We start from the raw sequence: 9,473 nt of genomic DNA on the forward strand, positions 1-9,473 counted from the left end.
ATATTGTAGACTTGAAACTTATATAATGTTATATGTCGATTCTACCTTAAGAAAATAAATAATAAGAGTAACAATATACTGCAGACTGGAAAATACCAGGCTGGGAATAGGAAAAATGTGGCGTATAGAAAAATCATAGTAAAATATTGTAAAATAAAAAATAAATAAATAAAGCTGGAGTTATTTTATAGTGATTGTATGTTTGTAGGCTGATATATATCATCTAGTAGAGAGGTAAATCTTGATTCAAAAGAGGGAAAATCGCTGGAGTTTGGTCATTGAGTAGACCAAACGTAAATGTGGATGGGATTGAGTGCACAAAAGGGAAGATTTACCATTAGGTAAATTGCTAACAGATTTAAAAAAAAAAAAATTATGAGGAGCCTAAATATCCTTCTACAGCAGCAGTAGATGAAGCAGAGTATATGATTACACATGTAGATGTGATGATAAGAGCATGTAGTCATGAAACATATAATAATGTTTCAGTCAACCATGGAACACATATATGACAGTAGTCCCATAAGATTATACTGGAGCTAAAAAATTCCATCATAGTTATCATAATATCATAACATTACTCACATGTATGTGGTGATGCTGGTGTAAACAAACCTACTGTGTTGCCAGTTGTATAGAAGTATAGAATATACAATTATAGACAGTATATAATACCTGATAATAATAATAAATGACCATATTACTGGTTTATGTATTTAGTATCCTATAATTTTTATCATTATTTTAGGATGTACTCTTTCAACTTACAAAAAAAAGACAGTTTGCTATAAAAAAGTATGTAATTTTATGCTGGTAGCAGCCTTATGCATCTTGTATTTACTGTATCTCTTGCTTGCATTATTTTCTCTTGTATGTGATTTAATCTCATGTTGTTTAATACAATAATGTGCTATATAGGCTTGTAGCCTAGGAGCAGTAGGCTATACCATACAGCCTAGGTGTAAAGTAGGCTATACTATTTTTGTGTAAGTATACTTTGTGATATTTGCATGATGACAAAATCATCTAACACATTTCTCAGAACATACCCATCATTACGTGGCACATAACTTTAATTTTTTCAATATCCAATTTCCTCTTCTTAATTATTGAATAATCTGTATTACTGGAGTTGGGAAATATTTCTAGTTTAAAACTAAATGTCATAGCCACTCTCACGATAGCTTTGGCCAGTGAGAATAAGCATGACTGCCCGTGATCAGTAAAACATGCATTTTCTCACTTACCCATTCTCTGTGTACTTTAGAATGAGGAAAAAGTAGATTGAAGCTCCAACAGGAATCTCGTCTCTCTGGTGTACTCAGAATGGAAGATATTTACTATTGGTCTCTAATAAATCTGAAGCCACCAGAAGCAGACATGGACTGCCTTCCTCTAGATGTGTTTTACCTGAAAGAAAAATAAACCTCTAACTTGCTAACACATTTTTTTTAGTGTTTATCAAACACAATTATTGAAATAGACATATATTGGAAGTGAGGTGTTGATAGCAACACAAAGTAAAATGTGGCTGAACAAGGGTGGTGAGGAAGCATCATACAAGTTTTTTATGGTTAAAGATAGAGTTGGTACTAAGAAATAATAAGTAATTAATAATAATTAACATTTGGCCAAACTACCACTTGATGTATATTTGATAATAGACCATTTGCTTACTAAAACTGTAAAACTAAAGAGAATAGTAGAAAATGTTTAGGACATTCCTTGTCGTAGCTTCTTCTTACTAATTTCAGTAAATTTCTGCAAATTTCTGCAAGGAAAAGATGAATTCAGGGTGAAGTTATTGAGGCTACAAGCAAAAATAAAAGGAAATACTGTTTTTGACAGTGGAGATGACTTTGCCGGTGCCCTGCAATCAAAGTTCACTGAGAGTCCTATAATTTGGACCCCTGTACAGGGGGAAAAGCCAACTGACACTGCTCTGCAGACCAAACTGAAGCTCTTAAAGCAGTTATTGAAGACAGGTAGTCTCATCAGAAGAGAAACTGTACTCGCCAGACTTTCCAAACATCTTTCTCTGATAATGTCTGCCATGTATTGAGATGAAGCCTGCCCTGATGATGTTAATTATAGTTCTCTTTGGTTTCAGGGTAACTGCCAATGTGAGGCATGGGCGGATAAATGGAACACAGTGGTCAGTAAATAAAACACAAGAATCTTTGTGCTTGAAAATTCTATCTAGGCAAGTTTTGTTTGTAAGTAGTCACACAAGGAATTGCCCCAAAGTAAAGAAACAGGTAAGTATAGAATTTTGAGTGTTAACTACACAAAAATCTAAAACCTGGCTGGTTATATATATTGTGCTTGTGACTATAGAGCCTTTAAAATAATACCCAGGTCCCTAAAACTGTACCAGTCTGTGAAGTGTTCTATGAAAACTCTGCTTCATTAATGCTCATTTCAGAATGAATCACAAAAGTAATGAATAATGAAAAAACATTTGATGGATTATGAAGAGTCCCTCGCACAGAGGAGAAGCAGAAAGTAAAAGCCTTATTCTACCTGGGTGAGAAATGTTAGCTAGTCCTCGTAATGGATTTTGATAGTTGTTCTGAGTCAGTGCAAGTGTTTTCTGTTCTTTTTTTCTGACTGGGAAGGTAGTGGTGGTGGTGGTGGTGGTGGTGTGTATGTGTGTGTGTACATACTTGGGTATGATGAGGCCAGATATACTGTTTAGCAGTTTATATGTCCTTCCATAGAAAGAATCAACATCCAAATCAGATGGAAATAATTAAACATTACTCAGAGAACTATTTTGAATCAATATTTTGAGGAGCAGGGGAATGTCACAGAGATTACTAGTTACCTATCCAATACCCATTCTCCCTATATTCCTTAGACATAGAATCACTCTGTTATTAGTGCCACCTTGTGCCCAGACCTCCATGAGGATGGGGAGATGATAAAAATATTAGTAGAGGAAATGAGTTAGGGCTTCTTGTAAATACCTTTAGAAGCCGATTCAGCTGAAGATGAAAACATTTCCCATTGCCCTGTCTTTTTCTGACTGGAATTCAGAAGTTACTATTGGAAGTCCTATTGCCTTTTGGTGTCCATGAACCAAACTTGAGGGTAGAAGCAATTGGTCAATAATAGAAAGTAAAAAGGAGTGTAATTCTGTGATTACTAAGGAACTGCCATGGCATCCCTGGACTTTGTCCTCACAGGTTTTACGTGAGTTTAAAAAATAAAAGTAGGGAGAGAAACAATCCATTTGTTCCAGTCACTGACTGAGGAAGTCTCTAGATTAGATGCCAGTTTTGTTTCCTAATTGATGTAAGGCAGTTCTCTCCTGATAGCTTTTGTTTTATCAGTGAAATAAGAAACAAACTGCAACTGAGAGGGAGTAGGATATTTGAAGGAATGGAGATTTGGAAAGAGTGGAGAGGAAAAATAGATTTTTAGGAGAATGGGAGAATAAATTTACTAAGTATGTATGACTTACTAAGTATGTATGACTAAGTATGTATGACACACACACACACAATACAATGTCAAGCAGCCTAAAAGCCATCTAAGTTAAGTCATGGATTTAGATTGAAACTAGTTAGCAAATTTGTGTTTTTCATGTGCCATAATTAGCTAGAAAAGACAGAGAACTGGATATGATCACTTGCGGCTTTGTCAGGCAGAAAGAGACAAGAGTGTGACTCGTTATTAATTGTTCACATTCCGTATGTATCACATGCAGAAACATCCTAGGAAGCTATATCTTTTTGGATGTTCACCATTATTGCTATGGAACAAACCTACTATCCTATTATTCTGGCCTCTTGAGAGTTCATTGCTCCTCACAGCTACCCTTTCTAAGTCTAACTCTATTAGACTTACTAATGCAACAAGTCAGTGGTTTATTTACTTTCTCTCAAAAGGTATGTAGACATGGAAGGCTCTCAAGACATAATTATATCCAATCTACCTATTCACACACACATAATGCCTTATAAAATTCAGAGGTATCAATTACACTTATGGGCTGAAACGGTCCTTTATGTTGCTTTTATTAGAGCACTGAGAACTAGTTTACATTAAAATTTTGTTTAGAAACATTGATAAAAGACTTCAGTGAAAACAATCATTCATCTACTTGCCCTCTCCCATTTTGCCTTATTTAGTATGTAGGTTTTACCTCTTACATTAAAAATTATATAAATTCTAACTCTCCTGTTACTCATCAATTCTTATATCCGAAATTAGTTTCACAGTGTTGAAATTAAGTGTGTTTAAGTTCTCCAATGATAAAAAAGAAAACATGTGAAAAGTTTTCCTTAATTTAGAATAAAGCAGAATTGCACTTTTTAAGAAACTCATGTTAGTCCACTATGACTATAGCAATTAACTAGATTGAAGACATCTTTAAAAAAAAAACAGGGTTCTCAGGATTTTATTGCATGAGGAAGTGTATGTTCCGATATATAGTGAGTTTGATTGCTCTTAAGTGTTAAGTTGTTGAAACAGAAACAAGACAACAAACCAATGCATCTGTACCAGGAAGAAGTTACATATTGGCTATACGTGCTGGCTGTATATTTTCTTAATCATGCAACAGTAACTAAATATTTATTAATTTACATACATTTCTAATATAAAGAACACTTTTGAAAATGCATCTTAAAAAATCAAGTGTTGAAAGTCTAAAATTATTGAACATATCTTTAAAAATTTAAAGCAGAAATATATCTCTTTATATACTTAGTTGAGAATATTTTTTGTGTAGATGATTAAAATTTTTAAAAATATATCAAAATATGATTTGACAATAGCTAAGACTAAGAATGTCTGACTTCTGCAAAGCAGATAAATAAAGTAACATCTATAAATAATAGGCTAAATATTTGGCTAAAAGCTCCCTGAAGTGAATAATAGGGAGTTAAATTAATATCTAAAATGGTATTCATTAGCAATAATTATTTTAATAATCACTGCTAATCACTTAAAATTTAAGATCAGTGAGGATTAATGAGATCATCAATTCAAATTTGTTATAGGTTTTGATAAAATTTCTTGACTTACTGGGTAAATATTATGCATGAAATTATACATCTTAAATTTAGTCAGGAAAAATCAAATGCTTGGGTGTTTTTTTGTGAAAATGAGAAAGAAAATCAGACCTGGTAATAATCCAATTAGGCTGATGTTAATGGATTTTAGGCATCTGTAGTTTAGAAGATAATACTCAGGATTCAGAATTTGTGAATTAGAAAATAAACTCAGACCTAGGTTTAGCTTTATCTTGCCATTCAAATAAGTTAAATATATATATATATATACACACACACACACACACACACACACACACACACACACAAATACATATTCATATATATGTATCACTTAAAATAAATATTCAATATAAATGAAAAAATATGTAACTTCATTAAGTTAAAAGGCAACAGTTTAAAACATAGAACATTACTGAAAACATATACCTTTAGTTTAATGAAAACTCATTTCATCATACTTGCTTTTCTCCTTTTACTGTGGATACGTAAAATCTTTGTATGACCAGGTACTGATCAAAAGTTACCATTTGGGAACTTTGAGGAAACGTGGCGGAGAGAGAGATGTCTCCAGATCTCTCCCCTCAAAACAACAATAAGCTGAACATCTAAAACTCAACAAAAAAACACCCAAACTGCACACCAGCATGTCTGAGTGTGGGATCTGTGCATAAGAGCTACCATAGGTCAGAACCCCGGGTGTCCAGCGGCGGACTGGGAGAAATAAAGCAGGAGGAGGGGGAGGGGAGAAGGTGTGGACTTACCTGAACTGCCCTGCCAGGGAAAGCTGTGAGCTCCCAGTGGCCGGCCTGCAGCAAGGCCCAGTCATCAGGGCAGAAGGCAGAGAAGCGGTATAGGACCGAGAAAAACAACAGTTGATTTTTACTGGCCACAGTTGCAAAATCGAGGCTGAGCTGCAGCCCCTAACCCCCAATTTAGAGAGCCCCTTCCCCTATACCCTTGGAGACTGATCACCACGGAGCCCCAGGGGAATCTGAGCAAATGCTGCTGAGACTGTTGCTGACACTGATAGGGACTGAAACTAATGTTAACGAGCATGATTAAATATTTACAAGAAAAAGAAAAGGCATTTTTAAGGCTTTATATAAAGTGGGGATCCAAGAGGCTTAGACGCCACCTACTGGAAACCAAAAGAAAAGAGTCTTCTTTGCAACAGAATAAAAAGAGACCTTTATATAATAAACTTTCTTTCTGGAAAAACAACAAAATACACTTCCATTATTACTCAGGTGGAGAAATAGCCCATTAAACACTATGAACAACCAAGATGACAAGGCATCCCGAAAGAAAGAGAAAAATCTCCAGAAAATAAGCTTACAATATAGAAATATGTAACTTAAATGACAGAATTCAGGATGGTACTTCTGGAAAAACTCAGTGAGTTCCAAAACGAGTCATATCAACAATTTCAGGAATTGAAAGAACACCTAGATGAGCAGAGCAAGGAGATTGGAACCCTCAAAAAGAACCAACTAGAATTTCTGGAGATGAAGAACACACTACGAGAGTTGAAAAATGAAATAGCAAGCTTGGGAAACAGAATCGACCAAATGGAGAAAAGGATCAGTGATATCGAAGATGGATATCTAGAAACAAATCAGAAGGAAGAAGAGAGAAACCGAAGAATGAAAAATGATGAAAGAGAAATTCAAGAACTAGGCGAGGAAAAGGAACAGGGACTAGAAAGCATTTCAGACAAATAGTGGACAAGAATTTCCCAAATCTAAGGAATGAGCTGGAGCTTAGAATTCAAGAAGTCAACAGAACATTCAATTATTTCAACCCAAAAAGGCCTTCACCAAGACACATTGTATTAAAGTTATCAAAAATTAACGGCAAAATAGAATTCTCAAGGCAGCCAAGGAGAAGAAAACAGTAACTTATAAAAGTAAGCCCATTAGATTATCTTCGGAATTCTCAGTGCAAACCTTACAAGCCAGAAATGAATGGAATCAAATATGTAAACTATTAAGTGAAAGAAACTACCAGCCTAGACTAATATATCTAGCTAAGCTCTCCTTTAGATTTGAAGAAACTACCAGCCTAGACTAATATATCTAGCTAAGCTCTCCTTTAGATTTGAAGGAGAAGTTAAGACCTTTCCAGACATACAAAAATTGAGGGAATTCTCCACTACAAGGCCTGCAGGAAATACTGAAAGGGGTCAGCTCACCTAAAACAAAATGACAAAAACAAACAAACAAAAAAAACAAAACAAAAAAAAACATAAATAGGAGTGAAGCAATTATCAGGCAAATAGAAGCAGAGGAGTGCAATCCTTACTAAGAACAGGGCATTATAATCTTAAATAATAATAAGAGAATTGCTATCGCAATATAGTAATGAATGTTCAGCATACATAGGGACAAACAGAGATAACAATGATTGGAAAGGGAAGGATTCAAAGAACCAAACTTGCAAAGGGGAATGGAGATAAGGCACGTGCAGAAGAAAATGGACGACTGTATGTATATGACTATCCTTTACATATTCGAAATGGTAATCACACACACCAAAAATTCAGAACTGATGTATAACATAAAACAAGAAGAATGAGAGGGAAAACCCACAAAAAACCAACCAAAATAAAGAAAACAGAAACGCAAGGACAAGGAAGCAATGGAAACGCCGAGCTACCAGAAAGCAAAAGATAAAATAGCTATAAGACCTCTTATTTTAATAATTACCCTAAATGTAAATGGATTGAACTCACCAATAAAAAGGCACAGAGTTGCAGAATGGAACAACAAACAAAACCCAACCATATGCTGCCTCTAGGAGACACATCTCAGCTCCAAAGACAAATATAGACTCAGAGTGAAAGGATAGAAAATGATATTTCAAGCAAATGGCATTCAGAGAAAAGCGGGAGTAGAGTACTAATATCAGATGAAATAGACTTCAAAATAAAAAAGATAAAGAAAGATACCGAGGGACACTTCATAATGTTAAAGGGATTCATGCACCAAGAAGATATAACACTTATTAATATCTATGCTCCCAATCAAGGAGCCCCAAAATATGTAAAGTAATTACTAACAGAACTAAAGAGAGAAACAGACCAAAAGACTGTCGTAGTAGGAGACCTAAATACCCCACTATGGGATATGGAGAGATCATCCAAACAGAAAATCAATAAGGAAATAACATCCTTAAATAACATGTTAGTCCAACTGGACATAATTAACATTTACAGAGCCTTCTATCCTAAAACAGCTGCTTATACATTTTTCTCTAGTGCACATGGAACATTCTCAAGAATCTACCACATACTGGGACACAGAGATAGCCTCAACAAATATAAGAAGGTTGAAATCGTACCAACCATATTCTCTGAGCATAGTGCTCTGAAACTAGAGATCAATTGCAGAAAGAAATCAGGAAGAAGCACAAATACATGGGGATTAAGCAACATGCTACTGAAGAATAACTGGGTCAGAGAAGAAATAAAAAGAGAGATTGAGAGATACATAGAAACAAATTATAATAATAGTACAACATATCAAAACTTTTGGGACAAGGCAAAAGCAGTCATAAGAAGAAAGTTCATATCATTACAGGCCTCCCTCCATAAACAAGAATGAGCCCAAATAAACAACCTAATGCTTCATCTTAAAAAATAGAAAAGGAGGAACAAATGAAGCCTAAAGACACAGAAGGAAAGAAATAATCAAAATTAGAGCAGAAATAAATGAAATTGGAAACAACAACAAAAATAGTAGAAAAAATAAATACAACAAAGAGCTGGTTCTTTGAGAAGATTAATAAAATTGACAAACCCCTGGTTAGATTCACTAAAGAAATAAGTGAAAGGACACAAATAAACAAAATCAGGGATGAAAGAGGGGAAATTACAACTGACATCACAGAAATACAAAGGATCACACAAGAGTACTATGAAAAGGTATATAACACCAACTTTAATAACCTAGAAGAAATGGACCAGTACTTAGAAAAATACAATCTTCCTAGACTGAATCAAGAAGAACTAGAAAATCTAAATAGACCGCTCAGCAGAATGGAAATTGAAACAATCATCTAGAACCTACCAAAAAGTAAAAGTCCAGGAACAGATGGCTTCACCAGTGAATTCTACCAAACATTCAAAGAAGATTTAATATCTATTCTCCTGAAACTCTTCCAAATAATCGAAGAGGAGGCAATATTTCACACATTTTATGAGACCAATATTATTCTGATACCAAAATCTGGTAAGGATAACTCAAAAAAAAAGAAAACTTCACACCAATAAACACAGATGCAAAAATCCTAAATAAGATACTAGCGAACTGAATACAGCAACATATTAAAAAGATTATACACCACGATCAAGTGGGTTTCATCCCAGGGGCACAGAGGTGATTCAACATATGCAAATCAATTAATGTGATACACCACATAAACAAATTAAAAAATAAGAATCATATGATC

At 34.6% G+C, this 9,473-nt stretch overlaps 1 long non-coding RNA gene across 1 annotated transcript in view; it reads right to left on the minus strand.

Moving 5' to 3' along the window:
* Positions 1–9,473, minus strand: part of LOC111736635 — a 122,888-nt gene that overhangs the window by 71,834 nt on the left and 41,581 nt on the right. Inside the window, exon 3 of the long non-coding RNA XR_002779220.1 lies at positions 1,248–1,410. This is a non-coding gene — a long non-coding RNA (uncharacterized LOC111736635). The remainder of the gene's footprint in view (positions 1–1,247; positions 1,411–9,473) is intronic.

Source organism: Pteropus vampyrus, unplaced genomic scaffold (genome assembly GCF_000151845.1).
Source record: "Pteropus vampyrus isolate Shadow unplaced genomic scaffold, Pvam_2.0 Scaffold21, whole genome shotgun sequence".
In the NCBI taxonomy this organism is placed as follows: domain Eukaryota; kingdom Metazoa; phylum Chordata; class Mammalia; order Chiroptera; family Pteropodidae; genus Pteropus; species Pteropus vampyrus.